The sequence below is a fragment of the Herpailurus yagouaroundi genome, unplaced genomic scaffold (genome assembly GCF_014898765.1).
Source record: "Herpailurus yagouaroundi ecotype Mexico unplaced genomic scaffold, PumYag 100, whole genome shotgun sequence".
Taxonomy (NCBI): Eukaryota; Metazoa; Chordata; class Mammalia; order Carnivora; family Felidae; genus Herpailurus; species Herpailurus yagouaroundi.
The window spans coordinates 15,461,119-15,483,391 of record NW_024412391.1 but is presented as its reverse complement, the minus strand read 5'-3'; the positions used below and the strand labels follow the sequence as shown (position 1 = coordinate 15,483,391).

The following is a 22,273-nucleotide window of genomic DNA, read 5'->3' as shown; positions in this document are numbered from 1 at the left end:
GGAGTTCTGTGTCTCCCTCTCTCTCTGCCCCTCCCCTGCTCACACTCTGTGCCTCTCTCTCTCTCTCTCTCTCTCTCTCTCTCTCTCTCTCAAAAATAAACAAACATTAAAAATTAATTAATTAATTAAACATTTAAAATTTTTAAAATAATAATAAATAAATAAATAACCAGAAACAATAGTGCCTGTGGAGGATGAGATATGATTCTGGCTTGGAATGGTAGATTATAACCAGGCAGTAAGAGCTGGAAATTGCAAGTGCCCCATTCCCTTTTCTTTCATAAATCAAAACATTCAATGAGGGAAGGGACAAGCCTTTGTGACTTTGTTTCCTCATACAACAAGTTCAAAGTGTTTAGAAAATGGTGCTTATAGGCCAAAGCTCAGTGGAAAGTTCACAGATCCAAAGCAGTGATAATTCTCAAAGGCCAGACAGATACTTCCCAGATGCATGATGTCAACCACAGGAGATAGCAGAAGGGAAAAGGGATGGGAAAGATTTAGTGAAAGTCACTTCACCATAAGCACAATATCAACCACATAACCTATTTGGGGGACGAGCAGTGAGACAAATCCTTTAACAAAATATACTATTCCTGGAAACTGGAGCTCAGAAGAAGTTGACTGGCTTATTCAGGATCACCCAGAAAAGCCAGAAGAGAGCTAAGAATTAGAATCTTTGTTTCCTGATACTGGGTTTAGTGGTTTATTTTGATCAGTATCTGCTGGTATTCTGTGCTTAGAATGCACAGGGGTGATGGTTCTCAGAGCCTCTCTATAAAGTTTTCTTACCCCTCCCCCAGGGGTGATCTATCAGTATCTTTATCTCCAAATTCACCTCCAATTTAGTCGTCTAATATTCTACTTATTTTCCATCAGAACTTAAATCTTAAACAGAAGTTCAGAAAGATGTTGGCAGTCAAGAAAATGTTTACTGCTCTTAAGATCCTATTAGGGGACAATTTCCAGAATGATGGTGTGAGGAGCTCCATAGACCCACTCCTGAACAAAACAACCATAATTTTCAAAAACCAATCTTTATTAAACCAACCATTTAAGTTGTTGTTCTACAAAGGGAGATAAGAGTCAAGAAGACCAGAGGCCACCACCCCTACTCTGCTTGTAAAGCAAAGGTATCGCTCCAAGAGAAGTGGGTTACTGTCTCTGCCCCTAGTTCAAGTACCTAGTCTCCCAGGTTTTGCCCAGGGGAAGATGTAGGTGATAAGAACAGAGAGCTTGAAGCTCTCCATAAGTGAACTGGCTTTGTTTGGAATAGAGTATCGGGAAGTTCAAGCCAAAGGGAGTTCTGGAAAACAATGGAGAATTTGGTGCGAAGCAATGATGAGGGAGCCAATAGCTCTGAGAGCAGCAAAAGTTAGACCATAAGCCAGCTAGCTTACCAGAGAGAAACAGGGAGAAAGACAGCTAAAAAGAGCTCTCTTGGGGTCTGAAGAAGTCTCAAAGACTGGCCTCAAAAACTACCTCTGCAGGGGCGCCTGGGTGGCTCAGTTGGTTGGGCGGCCGACTTCAGGCTCAGGTCATGATCTCGCAGTCCGTGAGTTCGAGCCCCGCGTCCGTGAGTTCGAGCCCCGCGTCGGGCTCTGTGCTGACAGCTCAGAGCCTGGAGCCTGTTTCAGATTCTGTGTCTCCCTCTCTCTGACCCTCCCCTGTTCATGCTCTGTCTCTCCCTGTCTCAAAAATAAATTAAAAAAAAAAAAAAAAAAAAACTACCTCTGCAGAGGGCCTTAAATTTAATTGGATCAGACTGTGGAGCAATTTATGCCTTGGGGCATATTGAAAACAATGCAGTGATTAGCTAACAACTAATGGAGCCTAACAGCTAGGGATCATACCGACAGAGACAGACAACTTAACAGAGAGATGAGTCAAAGAGAGCTGTATTAAAATCACTGTCATCAGGGGCGCCTAGGTGGCGCAGTCGGTTAAGCGTGCGACTTCAGCCAGGTCACGATCTCGCGGTCCGTGAGTTCGAGCCCCACGTCAGGCTCTGGGCTGATGGCTCAGAGCCTGGAGCCTGTTTCCGATTCTGTGTCTCCCTCTCTCTCTGCCCCTCCCCCGTTCATGCTCTGTCTCTCTCTGTCCCCCCAAAAAAAAACAAAAAAACATTGAAAAGAACAAAAAATCACTGTCATCCCAGGATCACTATGCACATATATGACCAAGGGTGTACTTTCTGAAGAGAAACAGCAGAGTTTCCGCATTGCAGGGAAATAGACTTCATTAAAACAATCTAGCTAAGTCACTAAAGAAATAAAAAAAGCAAACTACAATGGTAAGCTCATTAGCTCGAAAATAAACAATAAAGTTGAAGGGATCAGTATCCAGAGTTGCTACAATATATTATCTAAAATGTCCATTTTTCAGGACACTTGGCTGGATCAGTTGGTAGAGCATGTGACTCTTGATTTCAGGGTCATGAGTTCAAGCCCCACCTTGGGGCTAGAGCTCGCTTAAAATAAGATATCCAGTTTTCAACAACAACAACAACAACAAAAATTATGAGACATGCAATGAAACAGGAAAGTGTGCTGTGACCCATACACAAGAGGAAAAAAACAGTCAATAGAAATTCCCTGTGAGAGGGCCCAGATATCCAACTTAGCAGACAAAGACTTCACAGCAGCTATTGTAAGTATATTCAAAGAACTAAAGGAAACCATGCTTAAAAAAAAAAAATATATATATATATATATACACATATGTATGTATATATGTGTATATATATATATATATATATATATTAATGTTTATTAATTTTTGAGAGACAGAGAGAAACAGACCATGAGCAGAGGAGGGGCAGAGAGAGAGAGAGACACAGAATCTGAAGCAGGCTCCAGACTCTGAGCTGTCAGAGCCTGACACAGGGCTCAAACCCACAAACAGTGAGATCATGACCTGAGCTTTAGTTGGACGTTTAACTGGCTGAGCCACCCAGGTGCCCCAGGAAACCATGCTTAAGAAAGCAAAAGAAAGTATGATGACAATATCTCATAAGATAATAAAGAGATATAAATTATTTTTTTAAAAAAGAACATAATGGATTTTCTAAACTTGAAAAGTGCAAGAACAGGAAAGAAAAATTCACTAGAGGCACTCAATAGTACAACTGAACTGGTAGAAGAAAGAATCAGCAAATCTGAAGATAGATACATAAATACATATAAGAACACAGAGAAAGGAGAATGAAGAAATATGAACACAACTTCAGAGAAATATGGGATACCATTAAGCATATCAACATATGCATAATGGGACTACCAGAAGGAGAGGAGAGAGAAAGCAGAGCAGAAAAAATTATTTGAAGAAATAACGGCTGAAAATTCTGAAATTTGATGAAAAACATTAATCTACATATCCAAGAAACTCAACTAACTCTAAGTAGAATAAACACAAAGAGATCCACATTTAGACACAGCATAGTAAAATGTCGAAAGAGAAAGAAAGAAAATCTTGAAATTAGCAAAGAAAAAACAACTCCTCATATACAGAACCCAGATAAGAATAACAGCTGACTTCTCACCGGAAACAATAGAGGGCAGACAGTGAGATGGCATATTCAACAGAGTAACAAGACAACACACAGAATATATTTGCAAATGATGTATCTGATAATGGATTAATATCCAGAATATAGAGAGAATATCTGAAACTCAATAAAACAAAAACAAAAAACAAAACCAATTCAAAAATGGACAAATGACTAGACATTTCTCCAAAGAAGATACACAAATGGCCAACAAGCACATGAAAAGATGTTCAACATTGCTAGTAATTAGGGAAATGCAAATCAAAACTATTATGGTATACCATGCTATACCCAGTAGGATGGCTATTCTCAAAAACAAACAAATAAACAGAAAACAAGTGTTGGTGAGGATGTAGAGAAACTGAAACCTTTCTGCACTATTGGTGGGAATGTAAAATGGTCCAGATGCTATGGAAAACAGTATGGTAGTTCCTCAAAAAGTTAAAAATAGAATTATCATATGATCCAGCAATTCCTCTTCTGGATATATACCCCAAAGAATTGAAAGTAGAGTCTCAAAGATATTCACACACCCATGTTTACAATGGCATTATTCACAATAGCTAAAACATGGAAGAAACTCTAGTGTTCATCAATGGAAGAATGGAGAAGTAAAATGTGGTATATACATACAATGGAATACTTGGCTTTAAAAAGGAAGGAAATTCTGTAACATGCTACAACATAGATAAACCTTGAGGATATGATGCTAAGTGAAATAAACCAGTCACAAAAAGATAAATATTAATTTCACTTATATGAGGTTCCTAAAATAGTGAAAATCATAGAGACAAAAGGTAGAAAGCCAGTTGCCAGGGAACGGGGGAAAGAAGAAATGTTTAATGGATATAGACTTTCAGTTTTGCAACATGAGTGGAGTTATGGAAATGTATGCTGGTGGTGGTTGCACAACATTATGAGTATATTTAATACCACTGAACTGTATACTTTAAAATGTTGTTTTTTTTTAGTTTTTTTTTTTAACGTTTATTTATTTTTGGGACAGAGAGAGACAGAGCATGAACGGGGGAGGGGCAGAGAGAGAGGGAGACACAGAATCGGAAACAGGCTCCAGGCTCTGAGCCATCAGCCCAGAGCCTGACGCGGGGCTCGAACTCACGGACCGCGAGATCGTGACCTGGCTGAAGTCGGACGCTTAACCGACTGTGCCACCCAGGCGCCCCTAAAATGTTTAAGATAGTAAATTTTATGTTGTGTGTATTTTACTAAAATTTTTTAAAATTGAAGAAAACAGGGGCGCCTGGGTGGCTCGGTCAGTTAAACATCCAACTTCAGCTCAGGTCATGATCTCACGGTCCATTGGTTCGAGCCCTGCATCGGGCTCTGTGCTGACAGCTCAGAGCCTGGAGTCTGCTTCAGATTGTGTCTCCCTCTCTCTCTGCCCCTCCCTGCTCACTCTCTGTCTCTCTCTGTCTCTCAAAAATGAATAAATATTATTTTTTTTTTAAAAAATTGAAGAAAACAAAAACAAAAAATAAATAAATAAAAATTGAAGAAAACAGACTATACACAATCATCAGATGGGAATTATCCCAGGAATGCAAAGTTGGTTTTATACCCTAAAATCAGTTAATGTAATATACCGTATCAACAGAATAAAACACAAAAACCATATGACTGTTCTAATAGATGGAAAAAAAAAAGCACTGACAAAATCAGTATCCATCAATGATAAAAAATCAACAAAACTGGAACAGAAGAGAACTTTCTTAGCCTGATAAAGGCATCTACAAGAAATCCACAGCTAACATCAGTGAAAGACTAAATGCTTTCCCCTTAAGATCAAGAACAAGAGAAAAGTGCTCTTGCCATTTTTGTTTGACCTTGTACTAAAGAGGGGGCACCTGAGTGGCTCAGTCAGTTAAGTGTTCTACTCTTGATTTCAGCTTAGGTCATGATCTCACAGTTTGTGAGATCCAGCCCTGCGTCAGGCTCCATGCTACAGCTCAGAGACTGCTTGGGATTCTGTCTCTACCTCTCTTTCTGCCCCTCCCCTGAGCACTCTCTCTTCTTTGTCGCTCTCAAAATAAATAAATAAACTTTAAAACAAACAAATAAAAACATTGTCCTAAAGGTTCTACCCAGGTTATTTAGGCAAGAAATTGATATAAAAAGCATCCAGATTGGAAAGGAAGAAGGAAAAGTATCTATTTGTAGATGACGTGATCTTGTATATAAAAAATCCCAAGGAATCCACTGAAAAACTATTATGACTAATAAAAAAGCTCAGCAAGATTTCAGGGTAGAAGATCAATATATAAAAATCACTTTTATTTCTATTCCCTAGCTAAGAACAATCTCCCCCCCAAAATCAAGAAAACAATTTCATGGGGTGCCTGGGTGGCTCACTTGGTTGGGCATCTGTCTCTTGATTTCAGTTTAGGTCATGATCTCATGATTCATGAGCAGAGCAGAGCAGAGCAAAAAAAATATGTTCATGAGTTTTAGCCCCGCATTGGGCTCTGCACTAAGAGTGTGGATCCTGCTTGGGATCCTCTCTCTTCCTCTCTCTGCCCCTCCCCTGCGCTCTCTCTCTCTCTCTCTCTCTCAAAAATAAATAAACTTAAAAAAAAAAGCAAAGAATTTCATTTACAAAGCATCAAAGAGAATAAAACACTTAGGTATAAATTTAATAAAAGGAGTGTAAAACTTTTACAATGAAAACTACAAAATGTTGTTGAAAGAATTAAAGAAGACCTATAGAAATGGTAAGATACCCTTCATTCATAGATCAGAAGACTCAATATTGTTAACATGGCAATACCACCAAAATTGATTTACAGATTCAACCCAACTCCTATCAAAATCCTAGCTGTATTTTCCCCCAGAAATTGATCAGATCATGCTAAAATTCATGTGGAAAGACAATCCAAAATAGCCTAAAAACTTTGAAAAAACAACAAAGTTGGAGGACAATAATTAACAGTGTGGTACTGCATAATGATATACATAAAGATCAGTGGAAGGGAATAAAGAGTTCATAAGTAAACCCTCACATTTACAGCCAATTGATTTTTTTTAGGGTTTATTTATTTTTGAGAGAGAGAGAGAGAGAGAGCAGGGGAGGGGCAGAGAGAGAGGGAGATACAGAATTTGAAGCAGGCTCCAGGCTCTGAGCTGTCAGCACAGAGCCTGACGCAGGGCTCAAATTCACAGACCATGAGATCATGGCCTGAGCCAAAGTTGGATGCATAACCGGCTAAGCCACCCAGGTGCCTCACAGTCAACTGATTTTTGATAACAGTGCCAATGGGGCAAAGAATCGTCTTCTCAACAAATGATGCTGGGTCAACCAGATATTCACAAGCAAAACAATGACTTAACAAAATTTAACTCAAGATGGACCTCTGACCTACTGTAAGGTAAAACTATTAAAATTCATCAAAATTTAAATTTGCATGTTTTATGGGGTGTCTGAGTGACTCAGTTGGTTAAGTGTCCGACTTCCACTCAGGTCATGATCTCCCGGTTTGTGAGTTCCAGACCTGCCTAAGGCTCAGTGATGAGAGCTTGGAGCCTGTTTCGGATTCTGTTTCCCTCTCAGCCCCTCCCCCACTCACACTCTGTCTCTTTCTCTCTCTCTCTCTAAAAAATAACCATTAAGAAAAAAATTTACACTTGCATGTTTTATTTTATTTTTTTAATGTTTATTCATTGTTGAAGAGAGAGACAGAGAGTGGGAGCAGGGGAGGGGCAGAGAGAGAGGGAGACACAGATCTGAAGCAGGCACCAGGCTCTATCAGCACAGAGCCTGATGCAGGGCCTGAACCCACAAACCACGAGATCATGACCTGAGCATCTGAAGTCAGACACTCAACTGACTGAGCCACCCAGGTGCCCCTAAACTTGCATGTTTTAAAGGATATCACTAAGAAAGCAAAAAGACAATTTATATAATGGGAGAAAATATTTGCAAATCCTATATCAGATAAGAAACTTGTATTTAAAATATATAAATAAATAATATTTACACGTTGATTTAAATATTTAACCCAATTTACAAATGGACAAAGAGGGGCTCCTGGGTGGCTCAGTCGATTAAGTGTCCAACTTTGGCTCAGGTAATGATCTCACTGTTCCTGGGTTCAAGCCCTGCATCAGGCTCTGTGCTGACAGCTCACAGCCTGGAGCCTGCTTCAGATTCTGTGTCTCCCTCTCTCTCTGCCCCTCACCTGTTCGTGGTCTGTCTCTCTCTCTCTCAAAAATAAATAAACATTGCACTGGGTGTTGTATGGAAACCAATTTGACAATAAACTTCATATATTTAAAAAAAATAAAATAAAATTTGTAATAGCTGGAAAAAAAAAGATAAATAAATAAATAAATAAATAAATAAATAAATAAATAAATTGGGGTCCAATTAATTACATTTGTCCTTCATGGGAATGCTGGACAAATACGTTGAATATAGTTGAACTGTATGAAGGTAATTTATATCTCTTGAACATGTTAGATATTAAATGAAAAAGAATGTCCAAAGTGTTTCTGGTATTCTCACCATTCAGTTAAATTAATTTTCAATAGGGTTCCAATTCTTGTTCCATTTGAGATCTTGCCAAGGAAATAAATAATATCATCACCAAAAAATCAATCAATCAATCAATCAATCAATCAATAAACATTAAAAAACATTTTAAAAATAATAAAAATGGACAAAGAATTTTTTGAGATATACAAAGATTGTTTTATTTTTATTTCCCACATTAACATAGAAAATACTTTCATAGAAACAAAGAGGGGAGAATTTTTTCTATAGCCTCAATACATTTATCACTGATGCTACTTTGTGTTTCTAACACCATTATCCTTTTACATCCACGAGTACATTCTTTAGGTTCATGGTCTTTCTGAAACCTCAGCATCTAACCAAATCTACTTGGATTTTAATTAACATATTAATTTCATTCTCATTTTTATTTTAATATGATACCAAATGGCAAATATATCAAATGATCCAAATGTGCCCAATGATGTGCTTCTCTTGCCCATAGTTACAGTGTTTGGGAAGATTACCCAGCCCATTTCTCTCCCTCAGATATATAACATGTATCACCTTAAAATGATAATTATCTAGATTATCTAGTCCATGTTTTCATAGAAACAAAGTGGGGAGAATTCTAGAACAGTCTCCTTGTGTCACACCCACATGCATTTTATATTTATTTAGTTAGTTTATTTATGTGTTTTTGAGAGAGAGACAGAGAGAGTGGGTGGGGGAAGGGCCTACAGGGAGGGGGAGAGAGAGAGAGAGAGAGCATGAGAGTGAGAGAGGGAGAATCCAAGCAGGCTCCACACGGTCAGCACGGAGTCTGACGCAGAGACCCATGACCTGAGCCGAAACCAAGCATTGGACACTTAACCAACTGAGCCACCTAGGTGCCCTAATACATTTTATTTTTAAGACACTGACTTCTTGATGATTCTGGACAAATTATTCTACACAATGTCCTACCTTCTGGGTTTGTCTGATTGTTTTCTCATGGTGTTGTTAAACTTGTTCTTCTGTCCTCTGTATTTTTTGGTAAGCTCAAAGTTGGTCTAAAGGCTTGATAAGAATCAGGTTCAATATTTTGGTAAGAATTCTTCATAAGTAATGCTGTGTACTTCCTACTACCTCATATTAACCTGTACGTAATATCTGGTTGTCCCACTATTGCTAAACCTGATATTGATCACTAGGTTAAAGTGATGATACCTTATTTAAAAATGTGTTTTTAAAAATGGGGACTTGACCACTTACACTGTTTTAAAATGATTATCCCTACTTTGAAGTTTCAGATAAAGGGGCTCTGAGTTGTTGCCTAGCACCTAGGAGACAACCTTTATCCTGTATAAAGGATAAGAGGATTAAGACTGAGGCTTTATCCTCTTTATGGAGTAGACACAGAAGTTCAAGTTTATCTCTGAGGGTGGCCAATCAGAGCAGAAATTTCTGGAATATGAAGTCTAACAGAGACTCTGTTTTCTCTGGGTCTAGAAGAAGTTACTCTGAAATTGCTCATTAGCCAGAATTTAACCATCGGCAAATAGATCTTTTGACTAACACTTACTAAAAAGAGTCTAAACACTGGGAATTCAGATACAGAAGAATCTTTTTTTCCCCTAAGGGAATCTTTTATGGCACTTTATTTATTTTTTTATAAAAATTTTTTAATGTTTATTTATTCTTGAGAGAGAGAGAAAGACAGACAGTGAGCAGGGGAAGGGCAGAGAGAGAGAGGAGACACAGAATCTGAAGCAGGCTCTAGGCTCTGAGCTGTCAGCACAGAGCCTGACCTGGGGCTCGAAGCCATGAACTGTGAGATCATGACCTGAGCTGAAGTTGGACACTTAACTGACTGAGCAACCTAGGCCCTTTTATGGCACTTTAAAATAACTCATCCTCCACCTGCCACTCCTCTCCACCCCTCCAAAACCACTTTAGACTCTAGAATAAAAAAGTAAGGATGAGGAGCACCTGGGTGGTTCAGTCGGTTAAGTGTCTGACTTCGGCTGAGGTCATGATTTCGCTGGGTTTGTGAGTTTGAGCCCCGTGTCGGGCTCTGTGCTAACAGCTCAGAGCCTGGAGCCTCCTTGAGATTCTGTGTCTCCTCCTCTCTCTGCCCCTCCCATGTTCATGCTCTGTCTCTGTCTCTCAATAATAAATAAACATTAAAAAAAATTTTTTTTAATTAAGGATGAGCATTTTCTTTGGGTGCAGAACAGACAGATCTTTAGATATTTCCCTTTTTTTCAATTTTTTAATGTTTATTTTATTTTTGAGAGGGAGAGAGAAACAGAGTACGAGCAGGGGAGGGGCAGAGAGAGGGGGAGACACAGAATCCGAGCAGGCTCCAGGCTCTGAGCTGTCTGCATAGAGCCCAACACGGGGCTCGTGCTTGAATCCACAAACCATGAGACCATGACCTGAGCCAAAGTCAGATGCTTAACAGACTGAGCTACCCAGGTGCCGCTTGATGTTTCTTGAGTACTGTTTAGAGTAAGGAAAAAGTATGCATCTGTTCTCTTTGATGTTTGTCTCTTGTCTTTAGCTACTATAAACTAAATAACTGGTTTATAAATATATATTTATATACATCATGAAGTTCATTGCCATCCTTATTCTTCTTTGTGAATAGAATTTAGTGTACCCTGACTAGAAATGCAATGAGAAGGGAAGAAAATATAAGCAATGAGGTTAAGGGATTTCATTATTAAAAAAAAAATTTTTTTCAACGTTTATTTATTTTTGGGACAGAGAGAGACAGAGCATGAACGGGGGAGGGGCAGAGAGAGAGGGAGACACAGAATCGGAAACAGGCTCCAGGCTCTGAGCCATCAGCCCAGAGCCTGACGTGGGGCTCAAACTCATGGACCGCGAGATCGTGACCTGGCTGAAGTCGGACGCTTAACCGACTGCGCCACCCAGGCACCCCGGGATTTCATTATTAAAACTAAGAATTTGAGAGGTGCCTGGGTGGCTCAGTCTGTTAAGTGTCCTGCTTTGGCTCAGTCATGATCTTATGGCTAGTGAGTTCGAGCCCGGTGTAGGGTTCTTTGCTGACAGCTCAGAACTTGGAGCCTGCGTTGGATTCTGTGTCTCTGTCTCTCTCTACCCTCCCCTGCTTGTGTTCTTTCTCTCTCACAAATAAATAAACATTAAAAAAAAATTTTTTTTTTAACTAGAATTTGGTTTCTAAGGGAAATTAGTTCTTTTTAATCCTAAAATCAACACTTTTATTTTACGGCAAGTAAATATTCACATCAGTTAAACTCTGATCAGGGTTGTTGTGCATTTCTGGATACCCAGAGGGAGTTATTTGGTTGTTATTGCTTGGTTTTGTGTGTGTGTGTGTTTGTTGTTATTTTGTTTTTCAGCCAGCACAAAGATTAAGTTGTTGTGAACTTTCTGCGTCACAGGACAGAATTTAACCTTAGGGTATGGGACTACCAGTTTTCCTCTTACAATGGAAATTGACAATATCCTTTTTCTCCATTTATTCTGTATTTTTTTTAAGATTCTGGCTTCAAAGTTACTAGTTGGGTGAGGGAGGTGGCAAAGGTCCCTTTGAGGAGATAGTTTAATAGCAGCACTCCCAGTGAACCTAGCAACACATGCCTATAGTTTCCATTGGGGATTACTACACTTGCTAATGAAGATCACACAAGCAGTTTACAAGACCAAATAGTGGAAAGAGTCACCCATCCTTTTCTTTTCTCTTCTTTTTTTCCTCTTTATATATAACCCCTTCTTTCCTTCTTTTCTAGTCCTTCCTTCTTCTTCTTCTGCCTCTCTCCTTGTCCCTGTCCCTTCTCACTCATTTTTTTTTTCTTCACTTATTTTGCCACTCATTATCCTAGGCTGGTATGCTTTGATGACTCCCCCTATTCCCACCAATTTCTGTGTTCCTGAAGGATTTCCTACCTTACATCAACCTGTGGTACAGCACTGTGTCACTGAATACTTGATAGAATCGAAGGAATAGGAGAATCCTAGGGAGGGAGAATCCCAGAGAAGGAGGTCCATGCCTTGATCTGTGTTCTGAACTCCCTCCGTCCAACTTCCATTTGTTTCAAACTGCAAATTCCAGTTTCCAGTCTGGCTTCTCTAGGATCTCACAGTTCTATAAGGATAGTAATGGAATTACTTGAGTCATGTCCAGTACTTCAAAAAAAAGCCCCAAAGACATTGCATACTTATTCACAATAAAGCTTGAACAGGTTGACTAAATAATGGAAAGCTTTTTCCTTTCTTTGGGGGGGAGGGGTGCTGGAAGATGAGGAGATTATGCCATACTAAATCATTGTAAAGAATGTATCATCATATTGAGAAGTTCTGGTTGGCTGCATGAGCTGTCTATAGAGAGCAGACAGTGTATACTAAAAAGAATGTGGGTGTGGAGATGAGGTCGGGATTTATTTTCTAGCAATAAGATTTGGGCTATGTACTTAACATCTCTGAACCTCAGTTTACTTGCCTGTAAAATAGAAGTAGTAATTTACAGTTTTCAGACTACTTGAGGACTTTCAATAATGGGTATAAAGCACTCATTAATACAATACATGGCACTCAGTAAATATTTAATAGGTTTTCTTTATAAATGTGATTTATTTGGTAGATAAAAATCTCACAAAGCATATAGCTCTTAGGGGGAAAAATGATTCTGATCACTGAGAAAAGAGATTGGGAAGCACTCATATAACATAGCTCTACATGCTCACACCCATATCCCCTTAAGAACTCATGTCAAGTCCTGAGGGCTCTGACTAAGGGATGTACAAGAAGATACGGCACATTCTCTGAGCTGATGAATGCATCCTCAGAGGGAGATACTCAGCTGCCTAACTATACCTTAGCAACACTTCCTTAAGCTCACCTGCTCCTTGCTGGATTCCTGTGTGATTTTTTAAGTCTTTTTTTTAAGTTTATTTATTTATTTTAAGAGAGAGAGAAGAGAGAGAGGCAGAGAGAGAGGGAGAGAGAGAATCCCAAGCAGGGTCAGAGGCTGTCACTGCAGAGCTCAAAGCCAGGCTTGATCCTATGAACCGTGAGATCATGACCCACCCCGAAATCAAGAGCTGTATGCTTAACTGACTGAGCCACCCAGGCACCCCTCCTATGCTATTTTGACATAACTCTGGTGATGAGCTTCAAGAAGCACCAGGTCTGCTCCTGGCTGTCTGACTGTTTATGGAGACATGGGGTTTTGGGGGGAAGGAAACAGGAATGCAGTGTCTTGGGAAAGGGAACAAAAGATGAAGTTTGTGGAAGAGATGAGGCAAGTCTGAGGATCATCAAAGCTTAATTTGCACTCCTTGAAAATGGGGCAATAGACTTTATTTCCTGAAAAGTACTGTCCCAAGTCAGCTTCTCCCATCTCAGCCCCATAGGGACTCCTCTAAACAATGAAACTTTCCTCCTAAATCTCTTAGCTCTTCCTCCCAATGGGCCTTGGCTATTTCCCAGTTCATCCCTTTCTGTAGGCACCCCCAAGATAGGGAGATCAGTTGTCCCTCCCCTGCTTTCCATAAATAAGCTTGAGTTCCCAACTAATAGCCAGAAGTTATCAGCGATTTCCAGAGCCCTTGTCCCAGGCCCCTGCTAAATTTCATTTGGTAGAGCATCTTTACAGAGACGCCCTGTAGGACCCATCTTTTAAGCTCGGAGTTTCTGTGGAGCAGGCCAAATGAATGTGGAATATTCTGTCTTAAGCTGAATTAATACCTTGTTATTTTAAAGACTGTAACAACTTGTTTTCTAAATGTTTTCAATCAGCACATCTTTATTTATTGTCCTTAACACCCAGAGGCCATTTGAAAAAGGATTTAGCTTTCAAAGTCTGATAAGTAAACAAAAGTTTCCCAAAAACATCTTCAGGCAGCCACCCAGAGACCTCATTTTTGCCACAGTGTTTGGCTCCCTGATAATTGCCCATTAGTACTGTGCTCAATCAAACCTTGTGTAATCATTTAAAAAATATACCTCCTAAAACAAAGTTACTTACCAACTTATTTTTCTTAATCACTGTGTGTAGCAAAACACAAAAGCAGAAGCAAGGTAGGTTTAAAGGTGGTATTGTCTGACTAGATCCTAAGCATTTTAAATTGAATAAGTTGTGTTTGGGATTCATATGAACTGGTTTGGAGATGGTTATTCACTGTTCTTCCAAAAGTGAATAGTGTCCAGAGGGGACTGGTTAGATAAGCAGAGGCTACCATGCATGGCTTCAGCTCTGTGAATTTCTAAGGCTTTAAAATTAACCCCAGAATCCCCTTAAATGCAATATTCCCTTATGGTGGGCTTGGTCTCTGATACCTTCTTTTATCTCAATCCTCTGACACTCCAGAAATGTACCCTGGTCTCTCTTACTACTTGCAACCAAGAGAAAAGTTGGGAAATAGGGTTGACTATTTCATAGACTATTACAACAAGTTACTTCAAAATCTCAATGTTTGACCTAATTAAAATGTACTGTTCTTATCACATACAGTTCAATGTGAATTGGTAGGGGTCGAGGTGTGTGGAATGTGCTGGTCAGTCTTCTATGAAGTAAATCAAGGATATAGGCTTCTTCCAGCTTGTGGCTCTATCTTCCTTAAGTTCTCAGAATTCTTTCCATTCAGCCAATGGGAAAGAATCTGCCATCACTGCCCAGGAGGCTTTTTATGGGGAAGCCCTGGAAATGGCACCCATTACTTCCATGCATTTTCTTTTGGCCAAAATCTACTCACAGTGCTCTGCCCAACTCCAAGAGAGGCTAGGTAGTCTAGCTGTGTCTCCAGCCCATAGCAGTTTCTCCCACAAGGAGAGACAGACAGCTCCCTTATGCAGGTTGATTGCTCTGTTCTTGTATATCATCAAAGGTATGCAAAATAAATGTGCTGCCTTATTTTCAGGTCACTTCATGCCTACACCTACCATTAACATCTTGGTCAGTTTTTGGAAAAAGCCCATCTGTCAATATCAGCGTCAACCTCATCACCACCGCAAATCAGTCCACACTGTGAACTCACCTGTTTATATTTAGGATTTTCCAAAGTTTCAAGATACCTGGATTAAGCCTGTGCAGAGGCTCTGATTTGGAAGTTGCCCATGTACTTGTACCTTGCTCTTCTGGTTAGATGGTTACCATGACAAAGTCTGGCAGGTAATCACCAGAAGCCATATATAATATCTAACCAAGCTTTGTCACAAGGCACCTATGAGAAGAAAATAAATGTTTTATAAACATTTAAAGAACTATCTCTATACTGTGTCAAAAGTTATAAAAAACGTGTTGTCTTTTCTCAATCAATATACTCTTCAGCTGTCAGAACTCTGTAACTGTCTGCACTCTTGCTTCCTCCTTCTCTCATTTATCAATTAACAAAGGCTATTTCATAGTGCAACCATTTTGGAGACATCTGTTTGTCCTCATTTACTCATAGGCTACTATTCCCATTGAGATTTTAGCTTCTTCCAATGATGTTTGTTCATCTTATGTAAAGAGAATGATAACATGGACTGGACAAGGTAATGAAGGTAGGGTCCTCATGTACACCCTGCTCTGTTTTTCTTTTCCTTTTTTTTTTTTTAATGTTTATTTTTGAGAGAGAGACAGAGTGTGAGTGGGGTGGGGGGGTGGGCAGAGAGAGAGGGAGACACAGAATCCCAAGCGGGTTCCAGGCTCTGAGCTGTCAGCATGATGTGGGACTCGAACTCATGAACCATGATACCATGACCTGGGCTGAAGCCAGACACTTAACTGACTGAACCACCCAGGCACCCCTCTGCTGGTTTTCTAATTGTGGTGGTAAGTTTCCACACTTTGCTTTTATAATCCAAGCCATGCACTTATTATATGGCTCATGGGATTAAGGGTTCTGTCTTCAATCATGTATTTATTCATTTCTTTAGCCATTCATTTATTCTAAAATATTTATTGAGTACCTACTATGTTCCAGAGAATGTGCTATGTACTGGAGTCAGAGCAAAGAACAAACATATAAGATCCCTACCCTCATGGAACTTATGTGAGCAACAGACTCTATGTATGTATGTATGTATGTATGTATGTATGTACATACGTATTTTAAGTAAGCTCTGCACCCAATGTAGGGCTCGAACTCACTGCCCAGAGATCAGAAGTTGAACACTGCACTGCCTGAGCCAGCCAGGAGCCCTTAAAATTTTTATTATTTGTTTATTTACTTACTTACTTACTTATTTACTTATTTCAATTAAGCTCTGCAACAGATTCTAAATAAACAATAGTGCAGGGGCACCTGGGTGGCTCAGTCAGTTAAGCGTCCAACTTCGGCTCAGGTCATGATCTCACAGTTCATGAGTTTAAGCCCCGTGTCAGGCTCTGTGTTTACAGCTTAGGGCCTGGAGCCTGCTTCAGATTCTGTCTCCCTCTCTCTCTGCCCCTCCCCCACTCATGCTCGCTTTTTCTGTCTCAAGAAAAACATTATAAATAAATAAATAATAGTGTAAATTATTAATGTAATTAAAGTATTTGTATGGGAGGTTTATTTTCTTTTTAGTGTTTGGATAACCCTGAATCACCAAATAGTTGTTTTATTTTGTTTTGGTTTTAACTGAGGTCTTTGTTCCTCTATAAAAACCAGCTGCTTAGGGTGCCTAGCTGGCTCAGTAGGTAGAGCATGCGATTCTTAATCTCAGGGTCGTGAGTTCAAGCCCCACATAGGGCATAGAGGCTACTTTAAAAAAAAAAAAAAAGACCAATTGTTTTTCTTTAGGGTAATCATTCATTCATTCACTGATAATATTCATTAATTCATTAAATATCATTGTAAAAGTACTATTTATCAGGCACTATGCTAAGATTTCTAAATATAAAAATGAAAAGACAAGATTCCTGTCCTCAAGGGTCACAATCCAGTTGAGTAGACTGACATGCAAACCACACAGTACAGTATGATAACTGTCATAATGGAGAAATGTGAAAAGTGCAGTGGGGCATAGGGAGGACCTACATCTGCCTACATAAGTTAAGGAAGACTTCACAAAAGAAGTAGCAGTTGGACTGAAGTTTGAAGGGTGAATAAGCCTTTGCTACGTAGACAAGTCAAGGAAGGGCATGACATGGCTGGTTGATCATCAAAGACTTGTGCTTTTCTTCACAGTATGATGTTCTTCCGGGAAGTGGCCCAACCAATTGCCAATCCCCTAGACATCTACGTGGGGCCAGGTGGCCAGTTCTCATTAATGGGATGTGAGCAGAAGTGATGCGTATCACTTCTGGATTAGGTTAAGAAATAAAGTGTGCCTTTTCTTCCTCTTCTTCCTCAGTTGTTAGCTCTGGGAGTAAAGGACTCTGAAGCTTAGAGGATGGCAGAGTTGCAAAGTTGAAGGGCCCTGGGTGGAAGGCTGCTTGCCACACCGAACTGTTACATGACAAAGAAATAATCTTCTATTGTGTTAATCTACTGGTATTATATAGCTTGTTGTTATAATAGCAAGCTCTACCTTAATTAATACAATGCAGTCCAAGCACACAGGAACAGTATGTACAAAGGCTTACCAAGGTGAGTGTCTCGCAGAGTACATGCTCAATACATATCCGATATTGCAGTAAGAGTATTATGGGGGAGCATAAATAGCCCAGTGATGCCACAGTGTAAAATAAGTGATTGGTGGGAGTAAGGGGAGGGTGGCTGGATAGATAGGCATGGGCTGATCAGAAAAGGCCTTGAATGCCATGCTGAAAAATTTAGATTTATTCTTGTGGAAGAAGGGAAGCCAAAGAAGAATACTGAAAAGGCGAGAGGTATGATTGCTGGAATAACAGAATCTTTGAGAAACACAACATCCAAGAATCTGCTTTAATTTTCTTTAAATGTAAGATGCTAATCCAAAGATGAAAGATAGGCTTTCAGAACCAGAAGACATCATAGTCTAGTCAAACCTCATTTAATAAGTGAGGAAAGTGAGGCCCAGAGAAGTTAAGTACCTTTGCCAAGGTCACCTCGCTAAAACTCGGCAGAGTTGGGACTAGAAGGCTCGTCTCTTGTTGCCATCTCAATAGCAGGGCTCTTTCCACTGTACCACAGTGCTTCAAAGCAGTTGAGACCAGCTGGTGTGCCTGTGTTTTCAGTTCCCTAATGAAGACATTGGGGATTTGGAGGCAGGGTATTTTCCATGGAAGGCTGTCTTCTCTGTAATTCCTCATCTGGCTTGAACCACTATTTTGGAAAAGGTCCATTTTTCAGCATCAGATTTCCCTGGAGGGTGAGTGAGAATGTGCTTAGTGGCCTGTTGGGTGCCCTTGTACTTTCTGAGCTTTTGTTGGAAAGATGAGAAGAAACTAGTACTGGGGTTTTCGCTCCTGGAAATGCTGCTTAGTTCCTTGGCATGTGGGGAATTGTTGGCCCTCTCAGTGACTGTGGTTCAGCCCACCAGCTGACTATCCTTCAGTGTCAGATCAAAACATCTTTAGCTCTTTAAAGGGCCTCTTTAAAGGGTCAGCCCCTATGGCTGGCATTTAAATATCACTTTCTGTTTATCAGTTCACTACCTCTGTTTTCATATACTATGAAGAGATTCATTATTCATTATAATGAAGGTAAGGCAATGTGACATACATTTGTCTTTTAATAGCAAGTACAGGCATAGGGACAACAGTGCTGAGGCCAGTCTCAGAGGAGCATAATGTGTGGTCTGACTTAAGAAGGACCAGGGATCAGGGCACGTGGGTGGCTCAGTTGGCTAAGTGTCTGACTTCAGCTCAGGTCATTATCTCACGGTTTGTGAGTTCAAGCAAACAGCACAGAGCCTGTTTGGGATTCTTGGTCTCCCTCTCTTTCTGCCCCTCCCCACCTCAAAATAAATACATAAACTTAAAGAAATTCTTTAAAAAGAAGAAACAGCAACAGCAGCACCACCACCACCACCAGTTATAATTGAATTATTTTACACCTGGGAAGCCAGAGCATTATTTGCAGCACAAGTCCAAAAGTCTCCAAGAAATTTTGGGAAAAATAAAATTTCTTGATATTTTTCCATCTAGAATTTTATGACCGCCTTCTTCCTTGTTCTTTGACTGTATCACCTTTGCCTCCCTGAATGTTGCTTAATTGCTAGCTCAGTTGGTTAGGATGAAGTATTAATGAAGACGAGATTGCTGCCTCAGTCCCTGAGGAGCTTCTTGGTAGCACCCAAAGACAATGTCTTATGCAGTGGAAAGTGCTTGGGCTTTGAAGTCAGAGTCCCACTAGCTGTAAGACCTTGGGCAAGTTTCTTAACCTTTCTGAGCCTCAGTTTCCTCTTATGTGAAAAGGGCAAATAATGTCAACTATGGGGGTGGTTGTGGGAACCAAATAAACTAACATAGGTAAGACTCCTCTCTTTATGCTGAGCACCTAGTTGGCTTTTAACAAGTATTACTTCCTTTTCAGGTCTCTGAGAAGTTCCCATTAATAGCATTCTTTTCCCCAATCCCCATCCTGGGTTCTGGTCAAGATGAGAAATGAGACAAGAGTGAGCAGATGGAGACCAAAATACCATCTTGATTGCTGATAAATGCTGTTTATTGTGAGAAATAGTGGGATATTAAATACTAAGTGAGTTGCAGGGGGCACCTGGGTGGCTCAGTCGGTTGGGCGTCCAACTTTGGCTCAGGTCATGATCTCGTGGTTTGTGGGTTGTCGGGCTCTGTGCTGACAGCTCAGAGCCTGGGGACTGTTTTGGATTCTGTGACTCCTTCTCTCTTTGCCCCTCCCCTGCTCACACTCTGTCTCTCTCTCAAAAATAAACATTAAAAAATATTAAATGAATAAATAAGCACTAAATGAATTGTAGAATTAGGTAGACTTTTCACCTAGTTGCAAGTAACAATTGACCAGGACAGGCCTTCTCATGCTGAGGGTGGAGATGAGTGTAGGAACGGGAAAGGACCCTGCTCAGAGGAGCAGAGCAAGGTGACATCCTCACTGTGGGCAGGCAGATACCTAAGAGGAAGAAAAGAGCAGCTAAACTGAGCATGCCCTGTGTACCTCACCAGATTAAGCCCTAGAGGAGGGACAAGGAGTAGACAGAGGCCAGAAGCATCAGACCTCCACAGAGCAGGAAACCTTAGAAGCATTCCCCCCTCAAAAGTTTCCTTCTTCTGGTCCCCCTCCTCTCATTTTGTACCTATTACTTTTCAGTCACTCTGCTCATGAAGGACATAGCTGTCAGCATACAGGGTACACTCAGAGTACAAAAGGCCGGGGGGAAAGGTGTGAGAGAGGGTAGGAGAAGTTGGTTTGAGTCATTGGTAGAGAAGGAGGGTGAGCACCTGAATCCAGAAAAAGAAGCCTAAGTTCCGAGTCAGGGGTTAGAGGTATGAAGGGAGGATCAGTGTTCAGAGACCTGTTTTAGAGAGAAGGGCACCTGCAGGATCATATTCAGAATTTCCAGGAATGGGGCAACATCCAATGGCCAAATCCCAAGAGGACAGGAGGGTATCAGGGTTACAAAAGCAGTCAGATCTGACCTATGAGTCAAGAAACTGTGTCTTCTGATTATGATTCTCGATCCTAGTCTGCCCTCGTTTTCAATCTTTAAAACATAAGCATAGTTTGTGATTATAAAACTAATATATGGAAAATTCAGAAATATGGAGGTATAAAGAAAAAAACAAAAATAACTCAATCTCTCCATAATGAAAAACTAATGTTAATTTTAATTATATTTCTATTTAGTCGTTCTTCTATGCATACCATTACACAAATAAGATGGTTCTATCTCTACATGTTAAATTTGCATGCTGAATTGTTTTACTGGGTATTATAATATAATCATTTCCCCATGTTATTAAAAGTTCTTAGTAATTAAACATCATTTTAAATGACATTTTCCCTGGTTTTAAGCACATCTAGATCAATCTCTACCAATTTATGAAAATCCCGAGGGTCTGGAGAGATCTTCTTCTAAATATTTACCTTTTTTTGGGTTGGTAAACAGGGCATCCTCAAAGGCCAGGGCTCTACAGAGTCTGTGCATGGTAACTACTATACAATATTTGATCTTCTGGAAAGTTCTCATATATTTTTTTAAGTTTTTATTTAAATTCCAGTTAGCCAATATACAATGTGATATTAGTTTCAGATGTACAATATAGTGATTCAACCCTTCCATACAACACCTGGTACTCATTACAACAAGTGCCCTCCTTAATCCCCATCACCTACTTAACCCATCCCCCCACTACCTCCTCTCTGGTAACCATCCATTTGTTCTCTATAGTCAAGAGTCTGTTTCTTGGTTTGCTTCCCTCTTTTTTTTCCCTTTGCTTGTTTAAAAGTTTTGTTTTTTAAATTCCACAGATGAGTGAGCTCATATGGTATTTCTTTCTCTGACTCACTTATTTCACTTAGCATGTCCTTGCAAAATGGGGAAGTTCTCATATTTCTTTTTTTTAATATGAAATCTATTGCCAAATTGGTTTCCATACAACATCCAGTGCTCATCCCAACAGGTGCCCTCCTCAATACCCATCACCCACCCTCCCCTTCCTCCCACCCTCCATCAATCCTCAGTTTGTTCTCAGTTTTTAAGAGTCTCTTACGTAAGTTCTCATATTTCTAATAATTGGTGACACGAGTGATCAGAAGATGCCACCCTGCAAAATACAATTAATTCAAAGCATAGGCCTTTCGTATATACCACATCATTATTACATATTCAAACAACCACTAGTTTGCCATGGCTGCCATAATAGAATACCACAAACTAAGTGGCTTAAACAACAGAGATTTATTTTTTCACAGTGTTGGAGGCTAGAAGTCCAAGTTCAAGGTGTCAGCAGGAGTGGTTTCTCCTGAGTCCTCTCTCCTTGGCTTGCACATGGCTCCCTTCTTGTTATATCCTCAGCTGGTCTTTTCTCTGAGCACGCACAGCCCTGTCATCTCTGCATGCATCCAAATTTCCTCTTCTTATAAGGCCACCAGTCATATTGGACTAGGGCCCACCCTAAAGACCTCATTTTAATTTACTTATCTCTTTAAAGACCTTATCTACAACTTCTCTAAAGAAGACATCCGGATGGCCAACAGGCACATGAAAAGATGTTCAGCGTCGCTCCTTATCAGGGAAATACAAATCAAAACCACACTCAGATATCATCTCACGCCAGTCAGAGTGGCCAAAATGAACAAATCAGGAGACTATAGATGCTGGAGAGGATGTGGAGAAACGGGAACCCTCTTGCACTGTTGGTGGGAATGCAAATTGGTGCAGCC

The 22,273-nt window shown here is 40.1% G+C and overlaps 1 protein-coding gene and 1 long non-coding RNA gene across 3 annotated transcripts in view; one reads left to right on the top strand and one right to left on the bottom strand.

The window, feature by feature from the left end:
• Positions 1-22,273, top strand: part of MKLN1 (muskelin 1) — a 379,029-nt gene that overhangs the window by 114,349 nt on the left and 242,407 nt on the right. The gene's annotated exons all lie outside the window — the stretch shown is intronic.
• LOC121028324 (uncharacterized) overlaps positions 1-22,273 on the bottom strand; it is an 87,393-nt gene that overhangs the window by 12,761 nt on the left and 52,359 nt on the right. For both annotated transcript variants that reach the window (XR_005789180.1, XR_005789178.1), the window contains exons 3-4: positions 15,062-15,247; positions 11,973-12,171 (exon numbers count right to left, since the gene is read on the bottom strand). This is a non-coding gene — a long non-coding RNA (uncharacterized LOC121028324). The remainder of the gene's footprint in view (positions 1-11,972; positions 12,172-15,061; positions 15,248-22,273) is intronic.